The 18,796-nt window shown below is 46.0% G+C and overlaps 1 protein-coding gene across 3 annotated transcripts in view; it reads right to left on the reverse strand.

Moving 5' to 3' along the window:
• The window catches only part of ELOVL1 (ELOVL fatty acid elongase 1), a 1,026,911-nt gene that overhangs the window by 614,848 nt on the left and 393,267 nt on the right, over window positions 1-18,796 (reverse strand). The window lies entirely within an intron of this gene.

Raw genomic sequence — 18,796 nt, forward strand, 5'->3', positions numbered from 1 at the left:
TGGGTTATGAACCTGTCCCTCCAGCATGTTCTGTTGATTGTGGTAATAAGGTTGAGGTTCCTGGAGTGTGTGGTGCAGAGGGGTTGGGATTTCTTTAGGTGTAACATTTCTAACAGGGCTGCGTCAGACATGGCTTTGTAAGTCCAGCAGAGATCGCCTCTTAATAGATGATACGAGACTGAGAAAAGCTGGAGTTTTTGGAATATGTCCATGTAGGGCATGTGTTAAGGCCTAGGATCCTCTTTGCGAGGTACTTTTTTGGCCTTTCCAGCTATTGCACGTGTTTACGGAGGTACATGCCAAGTGAGGCATTATACATGCTTGGTCTAATGAGGGAAGAATAGAGAGATGACCTCTTTCTTCCTGGATGCAAAACCTTGGTAATGAGATGTGCCACATAGGACTTTCTGACCACAGTGGCAATTTGGTGGCCAGAGAGGTTGCTGTCAGCCTGTGTCCCCAGATCTCTTATAACGCCTTCAGTGGGCTACCATCAATGTGGTAATTAGTGGGAACGGAGTTTTTCCCCAAAGGGAATGACTACGCATTTTTTGGCATTAAGCTTAAGGCCATGGTTACGACACCAGTCGTTGGTGTCAGAGGCCTTTCTGTAGGATGTCTGCATCACTTGGAGAGTTGACAATGGGTCCCAGCTTACAATCATCGGCGAACTTGGTCAGCTAGAGTCCCTCCGTGTTGGCCTGGACGACTGAGAAGCAGATGCCAAACAGGAGAGGACCTAGGACCGATCCCTGTGGGACTCCACTCGTGACTGGTCGGCATTCTGACTTTGTCTGCTACTTTCACACTGTGGGTTCTGTTAGCCAGTTTGCAACCCACCTAGAGATATAGGGGTTGATGCCTAGTTTGGGGAGTGTATCAATAATTCCTGAGTGGGGAATGGTATCAAAGGCATTGGCCAGATCGTCTGTATGAACTGCCTTGCCCTCATCCACAGGTCTGATGACTAACTCAGTCAACCAGGTTGAGCAGGCATGATCTACCCTTCACAAAACCAAATTTCATGGGATCCAGAGTTTGGAGATTCCCTATATCCTTGTTAATTAGGTAGATGATCTGCTCCATAGGCTTGCATAGCAGACTCTTCAGGCTAATGGAGCGATAATTCCCAGGGTTTGTAGTCCATACCCCTTTATGGAGAGGGATAACTGTAGCAATGCACCATTCTGTAGAGGCAAAGCCTGAGGTGAAGCTCTGATTGAACAGGCCATACAGGTGTGGTGACTGTTCACTTTGTAGTTCATGTAGAACACTGCCAGGGGTATTGTTGGACCCCATGGAAGCTGTAATGTTAAGTTGTCTATCTCGCCTTCGTTCTTGCTGGTTGGGATCGGAGACTATCCTCTGCTCCGACTCTGCCATGTTCTATAGCTCGAGAGCTGTTTACTGGCTCGAAGCTACCCCTTATCCCATGATGCCTAGTGATAGCTACCCAGATCTCGTTTGCTTCAGCTGTGAGGTGTTGTTTTTCTGGCTCAGGCTCGTATAAAGTTTTTTGTATAACTTTCTTACTTAGAATTCTAGATTTTCAGTGTTTTATTGTTAACGATTAGTCTTGTTTTTTGTGATAGCTAGTGTTTAGTTGTAGTATCCCTTTTCCTTATAGAACTCTTAACAGAGCGTTCTCCCCCACCCCTCCCCCATCCTCTTCTTGTCAGGTTAGCCGTTTAGGTTAGAGGCTTTCCTTCTACCTTTCTTTCATAGGCTGGCCGTTTAAGTTTGAGGCTTTCCTATAAAAAAAAAAAAAATTTTGTAGTATAGTGGGGTTTTTTTTGTATTTTGCTTTGGCAGTTGTATTTGTTTCCTTCTTTCAGGATGTCAAAGGAATCCAAAGTGTCTGGATTCAAGAAGTGTGACCCATGCTGTCAGAAAATGTCTGACAGATGGGCACACTTCTTGAGTCTATTGTTTAGGCGCTGTGCACCTGAAGTACTCTTGTTCTGTCTGCCATGCCTTTAGTCTAAGAGACCTGCAGGAGCGTAAGAATAAGCTTATTCTTAGGGGTCTTTTAAAACCCCAGGATTCACCGACCAAGAGCTCTCAGCCTGTGTAATCCCCTAAATCTACCGAGCCGTCCTCTGTTCAGACTCAACTTCTACTTTGGTTCTGGCTGGCACCGATAGTCTCCTCGTTGGCACCAGCTGAAACTTCAGAGCATTCGTAGAGCCACAAGAGGCTGAGGTTCCCTTCATTGCAATCGGTACATTCGGCTCCTCTGTCTCCTTTGTTTCAGAGCGAGCGCAGTCACCGATCCTCTTACTCCTCTCGATCCTCTAGGCTGTCTGATCACGATGTGGAGAGAGTGGTCAGTAGGTTGCTAAAGTCGCAGGCACTTTCCAAGATGTCCAGCCCTCCCCAACAGGTGTCTGCTCCATCCACTTCTATCGATGTTCCTCCTCCGACTCCAATGAGTTCGGAGCCGGCGTTCGTTGGGGTTCGATTAGTGGAATCGTCGGCTCCGATAACTATCTCCTTCGGTTCTGACGTTGGCTCAGATTCCCTCTGTGGTGCCTTCCGTCGAGGGATCTGGTCACTGGGGTTCCCTCGGCTCTGAGGGGGTGAGTGGCATCGGACCCTTGGCGACCCTGTTCTCCCTCTCGGAGCTTCGGTGCAGGTGAGCTCGGCTCCTACATCGGCCTCGGAGCAGTCTCCCTCGGTGCAGAGAGAGATTCCAATTTCCTCTGAACCGGAGCTTTCTCTGCATTGTGGTAGGGATGCCCTCAATGTCAGGAGTGTGCTGGCCACTGAGTCAGCTCCACTATTGGCCACACCAGCAACGTCCTCTGTAGTGCCTGTGCCAACCTCTGCTCCTCCTCCAGACCCCAAGTGTAGGGAACCGGCGCTCCAGGGCACCCCATTGGGTGTTTCCTCTTGTTCCGAGGCCTTCCCTGATCATTTAGAGGAGCCCTCTCGTAAGAAGTGCAAGAGAAAGCACATTAACTTCCCTGAGTCTGTCAATTCTGATACAGACTTAGATGATTCGGAATGGTCCCCGAGATCCCCCTCTGATGATTCCTTCTTGGACATGCTAGAAATGCTTAAGCAGAGGGAGAACTGGAATCCCCTAGCCCATACAGAGGATCAATCTGTATTTCTGGATGCGTTTAGTTCCTGACCTTCCACCTCCTGTGTTTCTCTGCCTTTCTATCCACTTATCGCAGTGGTGGCTCAAAAGGCTTGGTCATCTCCGGATACAGTGGAACCAACTCTGAGGAGACCTAGCAAATTCATCACAGCACCCCAGGATAAGCAGTTCCTTACCAAAGGTGTTCCTGTTGATGCCATAGTGGTAGCAGCAGCCACCAAAAAAGAGTTAGCGGAGACCTCTTTGTCTGTCCATCCTCCTAACAAGGAGTCTAGGACCATGGACATATACGGAAAGCGAATGTTCACTTCAGTGACCTTTTCTATGAGGTCACTGAACTACTTGTGTCATTTTACCCGGCTTCAGAGGGATCTCCTGAAAGAGCTCTGAGATGCCCTTCAAGATCCATCAGCTAAGGGTGCTCAAGCTAAAGTAGCTTCCCAGCTGGTGATGCTTAATTCTGTAGTTAACTCCTCCATGAGGCTCATTTCCTATGCAGCCGATGGTGCAAGAAGAGCCACAGGTACGGGTGTGGCCCTTAGGAGGCATGCATGGATGCGGCTGTGTAATTTTGCGGAACCCTTTCGGGCGTCATTCACCAACACTCCGTTTGATGGTTCCTTTCTTTTTGGACCACAGGTGAAAGACACTGACTAGGTGAGAGCAAGAAGGCAAGACTTTCTCTGCCGTGGGAGTCCATTTTTCCACTCCTAGACAGTACCCCAAAGGTCAGAGTGGCAAAATGTGGATGTCCTTCAAGGATGCATCTGCAGTCCTTACATATGGGTTGTCCTGCCTCAGGCAGCCCTTCGGTCGGCCGGATTCCAAAGTCTGGGTCTGGCGTCGGCTGATGTCGCCCTTTCCCCGACATCAGAGTGCCTGGGGTATAAAAGCGTCAGCCGACGCCATCTTCCTCAGTCAAAATCCCAGGGAGCCTTGCCTGACACACGTAGCGATTTTTCCTCCAGGCGCAGAGGGGAAACAATAACAGACGCCGCCCTTGTGGCAGAGGGGGTCCACAGAACCTGGGCAACAGAGAATCCTTCTCTGATGAGCCCTTTCAGCATCCCTGAAGGGTTGCCCGGCTGCTCACCTCTGAAGGCAGTTGGGGAAGACTTTCACTGTACCCAAAAGCCTGGCAAAATTTAACACAAGACAGATGGGTATGGTCCATTATATCCAGAGGTTACAAAATTCCCTTCTGTCAACCCCTCCTTAGCATCAAGGAAATGCCTTCCAGATGTTCCACCCAATCTGAAGGACCAAGCAGTAATAGAAATTTTCATCCAGGAAGTCCCGGCAGACCAGCATGGATCCGCAACTTACTCAAGGTTTTTTTTGGTACCAAAAGAGACAGGGGACTGGAGACCGATTCTGGATCTCAGCAGACTAAACAGGTCTGTACAGAGAACAAAGTTTCGGATGGTCACGTTCCAGTCCATTCTACCCTTTTCTGGGTCAAGACAATTGGATGTGCTCGATAGATCTTCAGGACGCGTACTACCATATCAAGATGGACAGGTGCTCCAGGAGATTTCTTTGCTTCTAGCGGGGAGCCAGTCATTACTAGTTCAGAGCTCTGCCCTTTGGTCTTGCCACAGCCCCCAGGGTGTTCACCAAATGTATGGCAGTGGTCACGGCTCACCTGAGACATCAAGGATTCCAGGTGTTTCCATATCTAGACGACTGGCTCCTCACTGCTACTACCAGGCATCAACTTCTACAAGCCAGGGACTAGACAATCTGCTCCCAGCTAGGCATTACAATAAACTTTGAAAAATCTGCCTTGTTGCCCTATCAGTCTATCAACTACATAGGAGCAGACTTGGACACAAAGAACATGTCCGCAAGGCTACCGCAAAAAAGGGTGTCTACAAATAGTCAACAAGTACAGATGCTAATGCAGAGCAAAAGAATCCAAGTCAGGTTCGTCCTTCAAACTGTGTTCCATGGCAGCAGCCATTCTTCTAATCCCACTGGCCCGCTTTCACATGAGGTTCCTTCAGTGGCTTCTGTTCACAACAGCTGCCCATGTCTCACATGATCATGATTACAGAAGCATGCAAAAGGCACCTTTCCTGGTGGATGGTCTCCCCACTAGTGACTCGGGATAGACCCTTCATTGAGCTCCCTCCAGTAGCCACAGTGACCACAGACGCCTCCTTGATGGTGTGTATGTGCGGGGGGGAGGGGGCAGTATGTTGGCAGTTTCTATTTGCTCCATATAGGAGGTACTGTTGTGCAGTAACTCTGCAAATCTGGGTATTGCCGTGTAGATTCTTGATACAACTGTAAAAGGCTTTGTGGTAGTTTTTAGTGTGTATCGCAATTCTGCCTTCATAGCAAGCTTAAGAGGTTTTGCTGAGGGATCTCAATTTTTTGTTGAGGTTAATAAGGGAGTTTTTCCAGTCTTAGGACTTAACCTTTTTTCTGCAACAGTTTCTTCCTTCTGTTGTAGAGTTTAATGGCAGGGGACCACCAGATTGGCTACCTTTTTTTGGAGGAGAGTGTCTTTTTTTTTCTGTTGGTTATGGCTAGCTCCATGCATTTATGTATGTGTTCGTACAGTGCATTGGTGTATGATTCAGCGGTCATGCATCTGTTTTCCATTTGCATGGGTGCCGTGAAGTTAGCCTCCTCTGTTTTTAGGAGCTCAGTCAGCTTTGGAGATGTTTTTCATGCTGGTTATCTTTGCTGGTGGTGTGGGTGAGATGTGGATTTCCATTGTAATTAGTTTGTGGTCTGATCTAACCAGGTAGGAATTAGACTATTGGTGTTGAGCAGTGGTTGACCATGTTGGTAAGTCAAGGATGTTGCTCCCTCTAATGGGGGGAAAGAATGAGCTGGTCCAGCGTATTGGAATTAATGAATTCCAGGAAGCATTGGGCAAGTGTTGCATGAGTAGTTTTCTCAGCTAATGGAGGGGTAGTTGAAATCACCCAGTATGAGAGTGTTGGGTTGGACCCTTCTAGTTTATATATATATATATATATATATATATATATATATATATATATATATATATATATATAGAGAGAGAGAGAGAGAGAGAGATGGATCTAGGACATTTCATTGAATGCACATTTCACTGAAAATCAAATTAGTGTGCACCTTCACTGAAAGCTCAATTCCTGAAACACATTTCACTGAAAGTTATATATGGTCTTTTCCCCACTGTAGTGTGACCCTGGAGCTGATATATATATATATAGTAAGTATAAAGAAACTCTGTCTTGATGAAAAATGAGGAAAGGTTCCACTGCCATTAGTGCCTGCAGCTTTGAGACTCTTCTAGCTGAAGTTATTGCTAGCAGAAGGGCAGTCTTCCATGAAAGGAACTGAAGATCTGCAGAGAAAGCTGGTTCAAAGGGAGGTAGCATTAGTTTTTCCAGAACAAAATTGAGGTCCCATGTTGGTGTAGGTGCTCTCCTGGGGGGGGCCTAATGTTTTTTGCCCCTCTGAGGAACTGCCTTAGTAGTGGATGCGAAAATATGGGTGGATCCGTGTTGTAGTGTGCTGAAATAGCTGAAGCATGGATTTTAATGGAGAAAAAGTCCTTTGTTCAATATCTCAGTTAAATACTGTAGAATGTGAGGCTGAATTGCGTCTTGGCCTTTGGCTTGTTCCAGGCACAGAACCTTTTCCATTTGTCCGAATAAGCCTTCCTGTTGCTTGGCCTCCTAGCTTCCAGAATAACATCCATAACTGCTTGGGAAAGAGGAGCTGGCTGGATACTTAGGTGATTTGCCATGCAGCCAGATTTAAGGTTTTGAGCTGGCTGTGAAGAATCCGATTGTTTTGCTGTGTGAGCAAATGGGTAATTTGTGGTAAGAGCCAAGGTGGGCCCTGGGCCATATTCCTCAATAGTGGGTACCAGTGCTGGCATGGCCAGTTTGGGGCTATGAGAATCAGTCGTGGTCTCTCCTTTTTGACTTTCAGAAGCACCTTTGTGAGGAGAGGCAATGGAGGGAAAGCATATACTGTCAGATTTTCCCAACTGAAAGAGTGCCGTCCACTTTCCAAGCTTGATGATGAAGTGTCCTTGTACAAAATTTTGTTAGTTGATAGTTTTGAGGACTGGCAAACAGGTCTATGTCTGGAAGGCCCCATTTTTGAGTTATCATTGTAAATACTTGTGGATCTAGTTTCCACTCGTGGGGATCCATGATGTTTCTGCTGAGGTTGTCTGCCAATGTGTTTTTCTTTGCTGGCAGGAATTGAGCTTGTAACTGAACTTGGTAATCCAGAGCTGCGTTCCATAAGGTCATTGCTTGCCTGCATAGAGGGTAGGAGTGAGTACCCCCTTGTTTATGTACCACATAACTGTGGTGTTGCCCGTCTTTATGGTAAGTTGTCCTGGATGTAATAGATTCCTGAAGGCTGTCAGAGCTTTCTGTACAGCTAGCAGCTCATTTTGATTGATGTGGAGATTCCTTTGATCTGCAGTCCATACACCTTGAACGCACTGTCCTGCCATGTGTGCCCCCCAGGCGTAGTCTGATGAATCTGTTGTGATAAAGTTTGCCTGGCTGGGGGCAAGGTGAAAGGCTGACCCTTGTTGAGGTGACACGCCTGTGACCACCATAGAAACTCCTGTTGTAGGCAGAGAATGAGAGATATCATTGTGTCCAAGCTGTGGCTGTGTTGAGACCATACACTTTTTAGGTACCACTGTAATTTCCTCATATGCAGCTTTGCAAATGGTATTAGTAGTATGCAAGATGCCATGAAGCCCAAGGCCTGCAGAACTTTTTTCTAGCAGTTAATTGGGTCTTTGTTGCCATTGTTTTGAAATATTGAGTCAGATGTAGTTGTTTGTCTGGCGTCAGATAAGCCTTCTGGGCCATTGTATTCAAGCTGGCACCCAGGAATGTCAAATTTTGTGAGGGTACTAGTTTTGACTTTTTTTTCGTTTACTGTGTACCCCAGGCAATTTAGTAGATGTTTTACAAAGAGAATGTCCTTGCTTTCTGCTTGGATGAGGCAGTCGTCCAGGTATGGGTATATCTGAACTCCTCTGTCTGCAGTATGCAATTACTGGTGCCAAGCATTTTGTGTAGACTCTGGGCGCAGTAGATAAGCCAAAGGGCAGTGCAGAGAATTGGTAATGGGTTGAACCTGCAATGAAACGGAGGTATCTTCTGCAACTTTGTCTGATGGGGACATGCAGGTATGCCTCCTTGAGGTCCAACGTTACTAGCCATGCTTCCTTGCCCAACATGGGAAGTAGCTGCTGTAGTGTTAGCATCTTGAATTTGGGTACTTGTAAGTGTGTGTTTAGAACTGAAAGGTCCAGAATTGGTCTCCAGGCATTGTCCTTTCTGGGCACTAGAAAGAGTCTTGAGCAAAATCCTTGACCTTGCTCTCGCTTAGGTACCAGTTGAATGGCTCTCATGTCCATGAAAGCTGTAATTTGTTTTTGTGCCTCTGCCCATTGATTTTGTGGCAGGTTTGGCATTCCTCTTTTCATTGGCAAGGTGTGGAAATGGAATCTGTATCCTCGTAAAATTATGTCTAGGACCCATTTGTCCTTTGTCACAATGTGCCAGTTGTCTGAAAAAAGTGCTATTTTTCCTCCCAAGGGGGCTGCCAAGAGAGTGTTGCTTGGCCAGATGAGGTGCAAGTCATTGAGTTTGCCTTCTGGTAGGTTGGGACCTGTCTTCTCCTCCCTTCCGTGTTGCAATGCCCCATTGGCGAGGTTTGTACTGGGCTTGTGGTTGTCCTCTGCCCCTTGGTCGTCTGTATTTACCTCTCTGTGGTCTGTCAGTAGATGGAAAGAACCAATTTTTTGTTGGCCAGTTTCTGCTGAAGCAAGGGGGCTGTACCTGTAGGAAATCTTTGACTGTCTGCATAGGTTTTGCCTTATCCTCCATTTTCTTTAAGACTTCTTCTGCTTTAACTCCAAAAAGAACATCCTGCTGTAAGGGAGAATCTAGAAGCTTTGCTTTAACATGATCAGGCAGAGCTTGTTCCTTTAACCAAGCATGCCTACGTATAACGGACCCAGTGACAGCTGCTCTGCAGGAGGCTTCCAAAGAATCAAACCCACATTGTAAGTTATGTTTGCCCACCTGTTCAGTTGCATGCAACAGATCCTGTATTTCTTTCAATTCAGACTGTTGCGGGAGAGTGGTCATTCTTTGCTTTAAATGAGAGATTAGAAATTGCTGATACTTTAGCATGTGGAATTGGCAATTTAGTGCCCTCATAGCTAGAGTGGCTGAGGTATAAACCTTTTTCCCCCACCTGTCTAGTGCTCTGGAATCCCTCTCAGAGGGTACGGGATTTTTAGCCAGAGGCCTTAGCCCCTTTGGGACCCTGGGAGATTGCCTCCGGGTCAGCAACAGGAGGAAGAGAGTCTGGGTTCAAACTGGATTCTAAGTAAACATCATCCACAATGTCTAAAACTGGTGGGATGGCAAGAGGTCTGTGTTGGGGGAGTAAAAGAAACTCTGAGCCTTTTCTTTGAGTCAGAGTAGTCCTGACCTTCCCAGTGAAAATGTTCCCTCAGTGTGTAAAGCTTCCCCAAAGGAGTAGTCTTCAGGAGGAGAAGCTGAGGGAATGGTATCCTCAGCAACAGAATCTTCATAAGGGGAGAAAGAGTAATCTTGGTCCTCAGAGGAGTCTGAAGAAATGGACACTTGTTCAGAGGATGCATAATCTTCTTCTTGTCTAGGCCTTTTGTCAGGAGGAAGCTAGGAAGCTGGGAACCCCCCCCCCCCCCGATTAATGAGATCAAATCTTCAGTCCCCTGTTCAAGGCCCCATGCTAAGAAACAGATGCTTAAAATGGCTGAAGTGCAGTCCTTTTTAATTTAATAGAAGTCTTAGCCTTAGGATGCGTTTTAATGGTGAGCGGTTTGAAAATGCCTTCAGAAACCAAAGGCGTTTCTGCAGCACCGACATCTTTTTCAGCAATGTAGTCGGTAAGGCCTGAACAAAATGGCTGCGTCGGCCTGGTGCATTCCGCCAAAAGTTCCGAAGCGGTCTCTGGTTCCAGATCTGTGGTAGTCAGGGGCTGCGTCGGAGCATCACCGAGGACCAGAGACCGGACCAGCCGAGGCCTCGGAATCTTGCTTAGGCCTAGGCTGTCTTTCCTTATCCTTGCATTTTTTGTACACTCCGGTAGTCGGTTGCTCCAACGGCATAGTGTAGTTAAATTTTCTACCGAAATAGTGTCGTGCAAAATCAAAGCGTCTTTTAATAGTACGCTTATTAAACCTAGCACAAAAACGACAATTAGTGACGTCGTGGTCTGGGCCTAGGCAAGGTATGCAAAAAGAATGAAAATCCTTATGAGATATTTGCTTCCCACAAGAAATACAATTGTTAACTTTTTCTGACATCGGTCTGAGGCAAGAAAAGTTTCCCCAACGGGGTACTTAGCTTTATAGAAGACTTCGGTCTGAAATTCGAATTTGAAAATCTCAGGAGTCGGCCGACCGGCACTTGCTAACTGCTTCTGCTTCGGGCACCGTGCAGTAAGAACGACTGAAGAAAATGGTGTCGGTTGAATTATATATACCCCTGGCGCACTGACGTCAGGGAAGAAGCGACAGCAACCAACGCCGGACCAAGACTTTGGAATTCTGGCCGACTGCAGGACCGCCTGATGACAGGATAACCCAAGTGTGATGACTGCAGCAGGGTAACACGATGAACATCTACTTGATTGGCTCATACACCGCAACGCCAATTGGCTGTAATTGTAGTATACGAGCCAGTCAAAAATCCCAAAGCAGAGCCACCACTGTTCAGTGTGGAACAGCGGACAATATCGAAAACAAATATTCAGCATAATCTGGAGCATTTGGCTGCTCAGGAATTAGTATCCAAACCCCTTGTAAAAAAGCACCAGCAGAAGCCAAAGCTCTAGTAGAATAAGGAAGGTTCTTACCATGAAAGGAATAACAAAAACAAACCGCTTTAGAGATCCAAGAAGTGGCATGCTTGGACACAGCTAATCCCAAGGATCAAGGATGAAAGGAAAAGTACAGTTTTGTACCTACCATAAATGTAGATGTTCGAGTGTTTTATCACACTTGGGTTATCCTGTCGTCAGGCGGTCCCGCAGTCGGCCGGAATTCCAAAGTCTTGGTCCAGCATCGGTTGTTGTCGCCTCTTCCCTGACGTCAGTGCACCAGGAGTATATATAATGCAACAGACGCCATTTTCTTCAGTTTTTCTTGCCCCAGATGTCAGGTGCCCCCAAAAAGGTGGTCAGAAATTACTATCAAATGGAGTAATCACTGCATAAACACAAAATCCCTTCAGCTATAAGCAAATACATCAGTAAAGCAATGAAGAGATTTAGCCAGTAGATCAGAGGGGATGGAGGGGGGGGGGTAACCTGGACTGCAGCAGGGTGAACACTCTTAACATCTACATTTATGGTAGGTACAAAACTGTACTATGTTCATCGTGTTACCCTGCTCCAGTCATCACACTTGGGTTGAATCCCAAAGCTAAGGTAGGGGGGAGGTATCAGAAGGTTAGTGGAGGCAATAAGGCCCTGCAGAACTGCAGTGGCGAAGCCCGCCCTGGACTTGGTGTCTGGTAAAGGTGTGTACTGAACTCCAAGTTGCAGCTTCTAAAATTTCCTTGGTTTGAACCCCCCTGAGAAAGGCTGTAGAGGTAGCTGTTGCCCTGGTAGAGTGGGGATCTGATGGTAGCAGGAACTGGTTTCCCATGATGGGTATAGCAGAAACGTATGCAATGACCTATCCATTTAGAAATGGTTTGCTTTGATATAGCCTTCCCTTGGGAAGCTGTAGCATAGGATACAAAGAGCTGGTCACATTTTCTGAAAGCCTTAGTTTTGTCCAAGTAGTAACAAAGCTGCCTGTGAATGTCCAAGGAATGCAGGAGTCTCACCTTTGTTCTGTGGATTGGGGAAGAAGGTGGGTAAGTGGATGGTTTGATTTAAAGCTACACTAGAAACCACCTTAGGCATAAAAGGATTAGTTCGTAGAGAAACTCTGTCTTGATGAAAAATGAGGAAAGGTTCCACTGCCATTAGTGCCTGTAGCTCTGAGACTCTTCTAGCTGAAGTTATTGTTAGGAGCAGGGCAATCTTCCATGATAAGAACTGAAGATCTGCAGAGAAAGCTGGTTCAAAGGGAGGTAGCGTTAAGTTTTTCCAGAACAAAACTGAGGTCCCATGTTGGTGTAGGAGCTCTCCTGGGTGGTCTAATGTTTATTGCCCCTCTGAGGAACTGCCTTAGAAGAGGATGTGAAAATAAAGGTGGATCCGTGCTGTAGTAAGCTGAAAAAGCTGAAGCATGGATTTTAATTGAGGAAAAGGAAAGTCCTCTGTGCAACATCTCAGCTAAACACTGTAGAATGTGAGGCATGTGAGGCTGAATTGTGTCCTGGCCTTTAGCTTGGTTCCAGGAACAATACCTTTTCCATTTGTCCGAATAAGCCTTCCTGGTGCTTGGCCTCCTGGCTTCCAGAATAACATCCAGAACTACTTGTGAAAGAGGAGCTGGTTGGATGTTTAGTTGATTTGCCATGCAGCCAGATTTAAAGTTTTGAGCTGGTTGTGAAGAATCTGATTGTTTTGTTGTGTGAGCAAATGGGGGATTTGAGGCAATATCCATGGTGGACTGTGGGCCATATTTTTCAATAGCGGATACCAGTGCTGGCGTGGCCAGTCTGGGGCTATGAGAATCAGTCGTGGTCTCTCCTTTTTGACTTTCAAAAGAACCTTTGTGAGGAGAGGCAATGGAGGGAAGGCATATACTGTCAGGTTTTTCCAACTAAGAGAGCATCCACTTTCCAAAGCTTGATGGTGAAATGTCCTTGTACAAAATTTTGTCAGTTGATAGTTTTGAGGACTGGCAAACAGGTCTGTGTTTGGAAGGCCCCATTTTTGAGTAATCATTGCAAATATTTGTGGATCTAGTTTCCACTCGTGGGGATCCTTGATGTTTCTGCTGAAGTCGTCTGCCAATGTGTTCTTCTGTCCTGGCAGGAATTGAGCTTGTAACTGGACTTGCTAGGCCAGAGCTGTGTTCCATAAGATCATTGCTTGCCTGCATAGAGGGTAGGAATGTGTGCCCCCTTGTTTGCTTATGTACCACATTACTGTGGTGTTATCCGTCTTTATTGCAAGTTGTCCTGGATGTAATAGATCCTTGAAGGCTGTCAGAGCTTTCTGTACAGCTTTCTGTACAGCTAGCATCTCTTTTTGATTTATGTGCAGATTTCTTTGATCAGCAGTCCATAGGCCTTGAATGCATTGTCCTGCCACGTGTGCCCCCCCAGGCGTAGTCTGAAGCATCTGTTGTGATAGTTTGCCTGGCTGGGGGCAAGGTGAAAGGCTGACCCTTATTGAGGTGACATGCCTGTGACCACCACAGAAATTCCTGTTGTAGGCAGGGAATGAGAGATATCATTGTGTCCAAGCTGTCGCTGTGTTGAGACCATACGCTTTTTAGGTACCACTATAATTTCCTCATATGCAGCTTTGCAAATGGTATTAGTATGCAAGACGCCATGAAGCCCAAGGCCTGCATAATTTTTCTTGCAGTTAATTTGGTCTTTGTTGCCATTGTCTTGAAATATTGAGTCAGTTGTAGTTGCTTGCCTGGCGTAAGATAAGCCTTCTGGGCCATTGTATTCAAGCTGGCACTGAGGAATGTCATTTTTTGTGAGGGTACTAGTTTTGACTTCTTTTCGTTTACTGTGTACCCCAGGCAGTTTAGTAGATGCTTTACAAAGGCCAGATGATGTAAGAGAAAGTCTTTGCTTTCCACTTGGATGAGGCAGTCATCCAGGTATGGATATATTTGAATTCCTCTTTGTCTGCAGTATGCAATTACTGGTGCCAGGCATTTTGTGAAAACTCTGGGCGCAGTAGATAAGCCAAAGGGCAGTGCAAAGAATTGGTAATGGGTTGAACCTGCAATGAAACGGAGGTATCTTCTGCAACTTTGTCTGATAAGGACATGCAGGTATGCCTCCTTGAAGTCCAACGTTACTAGCCATGCTTCCTTGCCCAACATGGGAAGTAGCTGCTGTAGTGTTAGCATCTTGAATTTGGGTACTTGTGTGTGTTTAGAAATGAAAGGTCCAGAATTGGTCTACAGGCATTGTCCTTTCTGGGCACTAGAAAGAGTCTTGAGTAAAATCCTTGGCCTTGCTCTCGAGTAGGTACCAGTTGAATGGCTCTCATGTCCATGAGAGCTGTAATTTGCTTTTGTGCCTCTGCCCATTGATTTTGTGGCAGGTTTGGCATTTCTCTTTTCATTGGCAAGGTGTGGAAATGGAATCTGTATCCTCGTAAAATTACGTCTAGGACCCATTTGTCCTTTGTGACAATGTGCCAGTTGTCTGCAAAAAGTGCGAGTCCCCCCCCCCCCAAGGGGGCTGCCAAGAGAGTATTGCTTGGCCAGATGACTTGCAAGTCATTGAGTTTGCCTTCTGGTGGATTGAGATCCGTCTTCTCCTCCCTTTTGTGTTGTAGTGCCCCATTGTCGAGGTTTATACTGGGCTTGTGGTTGTCCTCTGCCCCTTGGGCGTCTGTATTTACCCCTCTGTGGTCTGTCATTGGCTGGAAAGGACAAATTGTTTGTTGGCCAGTTTCTGCTGAAGCGAGGGGGTTGTACTTTTAGGAAATCTTTGACCATCTGCATAGATTTTGCCTCGTCTTCCATTTTCTTTAAAACTACTTCTGCTTTAACTCCAAAAAGAACATCCTGCTGTAAGGGAGCAGGATGTAGTTTTGCTTTAACATGATCAGGCAGAGTTTGTTCCTTTAACCAAGCATGCCTATGTATAACAGACCCAGTGACAGCTGCTCCGCAGGAGGCCTCCAAAGAATCAAACCCACATTGTAAAGTACATTTGCCCACCTGCTCAGTGGCGTGCAACAGATCCTGTACTTCTTTCAATTCAGATTGTTGAGGGAGAGTGGTTATTCTTTGCTTTAACTGAGAGATTAGAAATTGCTGATACTTAAGCATGTGAAATTGACAATTCAGTGCCCTCATAGCTAGTGTGGCTGAGGTGTAAACCCTTTTCCCCCCATCTGTCTAGTGCTCTGGAATCCCTCTCAGAAGGTACTGGGTTTTTAGCCATATAAGCCTTAGCCCCCTTGGGACCATGGGAGATAGTTTCTGGGTCAGCTACAGGGCTTTTGTAAAGAAATTTGTGGGAATCAGGCACTCTATAGTATCTGTCAGGCTTAGCCTGAGCAGGAGGTAGAGAGTCAGGGTTGAAACTGGATTCTAAATAGACATCATCCACAATGTCCAAAACTGGAGGGATGGCATGTGGTCTGTGTTGGGGGAGTAAAAGAAACACTCTGAGCCTTTTCTTTGAATCAGAGTAGTCCTGACCTTCCCAGTGAAAATGTTCCCTCATAGTGTGTAAAGTTTCCCCAAAGGAGTAGTCTTCTGGAGGAGAAGCTGAGGGAATAGAGTCCTCAGCATCAGAATCTTCATAAGGAGAGAAGGAGTAGTTCTTGGTCCTCAGAGGAGTCTGAAGAAATGGACATTTGCTCAGAGGATGCATAATCTTCCTCTCGTCCAGGCCTTTTGTCAGGAGGGGGCTGGGAACCCCTGATTAAAGAAATCAAATCTTCAGCCATTTTGAGCATCTGTTTCTTAGGCATGCGGTCTTGAACAGGAGACTGAAGTGCAGTCTTTTTAGATTTAGGAGTCTTCGACTTACAGAACGTTTTAATGGTGAGAGTCGGTCTGAAAACGCCTTCAGAAACCGATGGCGTTTCTGTAGCACCGACGTCTTTTGTAGCAAAGTCGTCGGAAGGGCCTGAAGTAAAAGGCTGCGTCGGCTTGACACATTCCATCAAAATATCCGTAGCGGTCTCGGGTCCCAGATATGCGGTAGTCAGGGGCTGCGTCAGAGCCTCACTGAGGACTGGAGAACCAGAGACCGGATCAGCAGAGGCCTCGGAATCTGGCTTAGACCTGGGTTGTCGGTCCTTATCCCTGCATTTTTTGTGCACGCCGGTAGTCGGTTGCTCCGACGGCATGGTATAGTTAAATTTCCTACCGAAGTAGTGTAGTGCAAAATCAAAGCGCCTTTTAATAGTACGTTTATTAAACTTAGCACAAAACCGACAATTAGTGATGTCGTGGTCTGGGCCTAGGCAAGGTTTGCAATAAGAATGAAAATCCTTATGAGGTATTTACTTCCCACAAGAAATACAATTGTTAACTTTTTCTGACATCGGTCTGAGGCAAGAAAAGTTTCCCCAACTGGGTACTTAGCTTTACAGAAGACTTCGGTCTGAAATTCGAATTCGAAAATCTCAGGAGTCGGCCGACCAGCACTTGCGAACTGCTTCTGGTTCGGGCACCACGCGGCAAGAAAGACTGAAGAAAATGGCATCGGTTGCATTATATATACCCCTGGCGCACCAACGTCAGGGAAGAGGCGATAACAACAGACGCTGGACCAAGACTTTGGAATTCCGGCAGACTGCGGGACCGCCTGATGACAGGATAACCCAAGTGTGATGACTGCAGCAGGGTAACACGATGAACATCAAATTTTCTACTAGTCTTACTCTTATCCAAATAAAATCTAAGTTGCCTATGCACATCCAATGTGTGCAACACCTTCTCACTGGCAGATTATGGGGAAGGGAAAACATGGGCAGTTGAATAAATTGTTTAAGGGTCATGTCATTCGCCACCGTGGGCATAAAAGAAGGATTAGTATGCAAGGACATCCTGTCCTTATGAAACACCAAAAAATTACATGCCACAAGGGAATGAAGCTCAGTCACCCATCTGGCAGAAATAAAGGCTAACAAAAGTACAGTCTTTCAAAAGTAATGTTTAAAGGAAGCCAAAGCTGCAGGCTCAAAAGCAGCCTGCGTCAATATTTCTAATACAAAATGTCCCAGGGGGGAGGGGCAGGCTTCCTGGGAGGTGTAATATGAAAGATGCCTTTAAGGAACAGTTTAGCCTAAAATCTAGAAGCTAAAGGAGGTGATAAAAGCAGGCAAGCAGCTGTTAAGTGGGCCTTAACAGAAGAATAAGCCATCCCAGCATTGAGCAATTCACACAGATAAGATAGAACCAAAAGGAACATCCACAGAAAGTGGATCCAGGTTATGAGATAGGCACAAAACTTCTTCCATCTGGATAAGCAGGATTTCGTATTACTGGGCTTCTTGGCAGGACTTTAAGCAAGTTCTCAGAAAAAAAAGGTTTTTAAGTGGAATCAAAATCCAATCATCTGCAGTGTCAGTTGAAGACTGGACACGTGGGGATGGAGGAGAGATCCCTTGTCTTGTGTGAGAAGGTCCACCACCCTGTGAGGTAAACTTGTGATGACTGCCCTTGGCTAAATGCAGAAGAGGGAGCCAATGCAGTCGTGGCCAAAAGGATCACCAACAACATTTTGGGAGCATCATGCTGAATTTTGAACAGGACTTTTGGAATGAGGGGAAGAGGAGGGAAAGTGCAAAGCAGCACCCCCTTCTAAGAAAAAGAAAGGGCATCCGCCTTGCAAACCAGAGGACCAGGGACTACAGCATAAAAAAGTAGTAGTTATCTGTTCAGAGTGAGGAGTTTGAGGAGTACCCCACTGGTGAACAATGTCCAGCAACACATTGCTGTGAAACATCCATTCGTGAGATTGAGTTAAAGTGTCTGCCACAATATTTTGAACTGAGGGAACGTAAACTGCCTGAAGAGTCATTTGATACCAGACAGCAAGTTTCCACACCAGGAGTGCCAACTGGCAAAAAAGGTAAGATCCCCTTCCCCCATTTGTCTACATAAAACATCTCAACAGGTCCCAGGGAGGAGAGGATGAAAAGCATTAAAGTCAGCAGAAGAGCGTTAATCTATGACACAGATGTGCTATTTCTGCTGAATAGGTGACCAAATACCCTGCATCTTTGGGAAACCAAATGCTGCTCCTCATCCCACATTTGTAATATCTGAACAGCTCCTGAGAGGGGAATGAAAAGGGAGACCTGGACTGAGAGACAACTGCTGAATCAAACACAAAAGTTCCTTCTTGACACAAGGCAGAAGAACTACAAATTCGAGGGGATGCGCATGTTGAAGCCAAAGTGACTTCAGAAACCACTGAAAATTTCTCATGTGTAGTTCAGCCAGAGAGAGCACAGGAACTGTGGATGCAATGAACCCCAGAGCTCTCAGAAATTCCCTGGCTGTTACAGAGGCCAGAGGTAGAAGAGTTTGAAAAAAGGAAAGGAGTGTTAAGGCCTTGGGAAGAGGCTGGGATGCCAGTACAGGCAGTGTCTGGATTCTGCAGCCAGAAAAACTCCTGAGGAGTCTGAAAAGACTTCTTGAAGCTTATTGTGAACTCTAGGCTTTGCAGAAGGGAACTTTATTCTGCTTCCTCCAAATTTCTTATTTGCTTGCATCATGGCAAATGTAATCACTAGCCAGTAAATGAATTAAACCAAAGTACATAGCCTTAACTACCTGTAAAGATTTCCTCAGTTTTCACCCTGCAAAACTATCAACCTGCTACTCTGTGTATAGCCATCTTGGAAGTCCAGCACACTTGCTTTCTTTTCTTGAAGCTTTGAAAAACAAACATTCCCAGACATTTTACGCATAATTTTAATGTCTGCTGATTAAAGATAAAGTGGAAAGGTTTTTTATTTTTTTACCATTTCTTTGTTACAATTATGCCCTCATCTTGTGAAGTAGGCTTTCTTACTCTAAATGTGTAG

This window comes from Protopterus annectens, chromosome 10.part0 (genome assembly GCF_019279795.1).
Source record: "Protopterus annectens isolate FY-2018-M chromosome 10.part0, PAN1.0, whole genome shotgun sequence".
In the NCBI taxonomy this organism is placed as follows: domain Eukaryota; kingdom Metazoa; phylum Chordata; order Ceratodontiformes; family Protopteridae; genus Protopterus; species Protopterus annectens.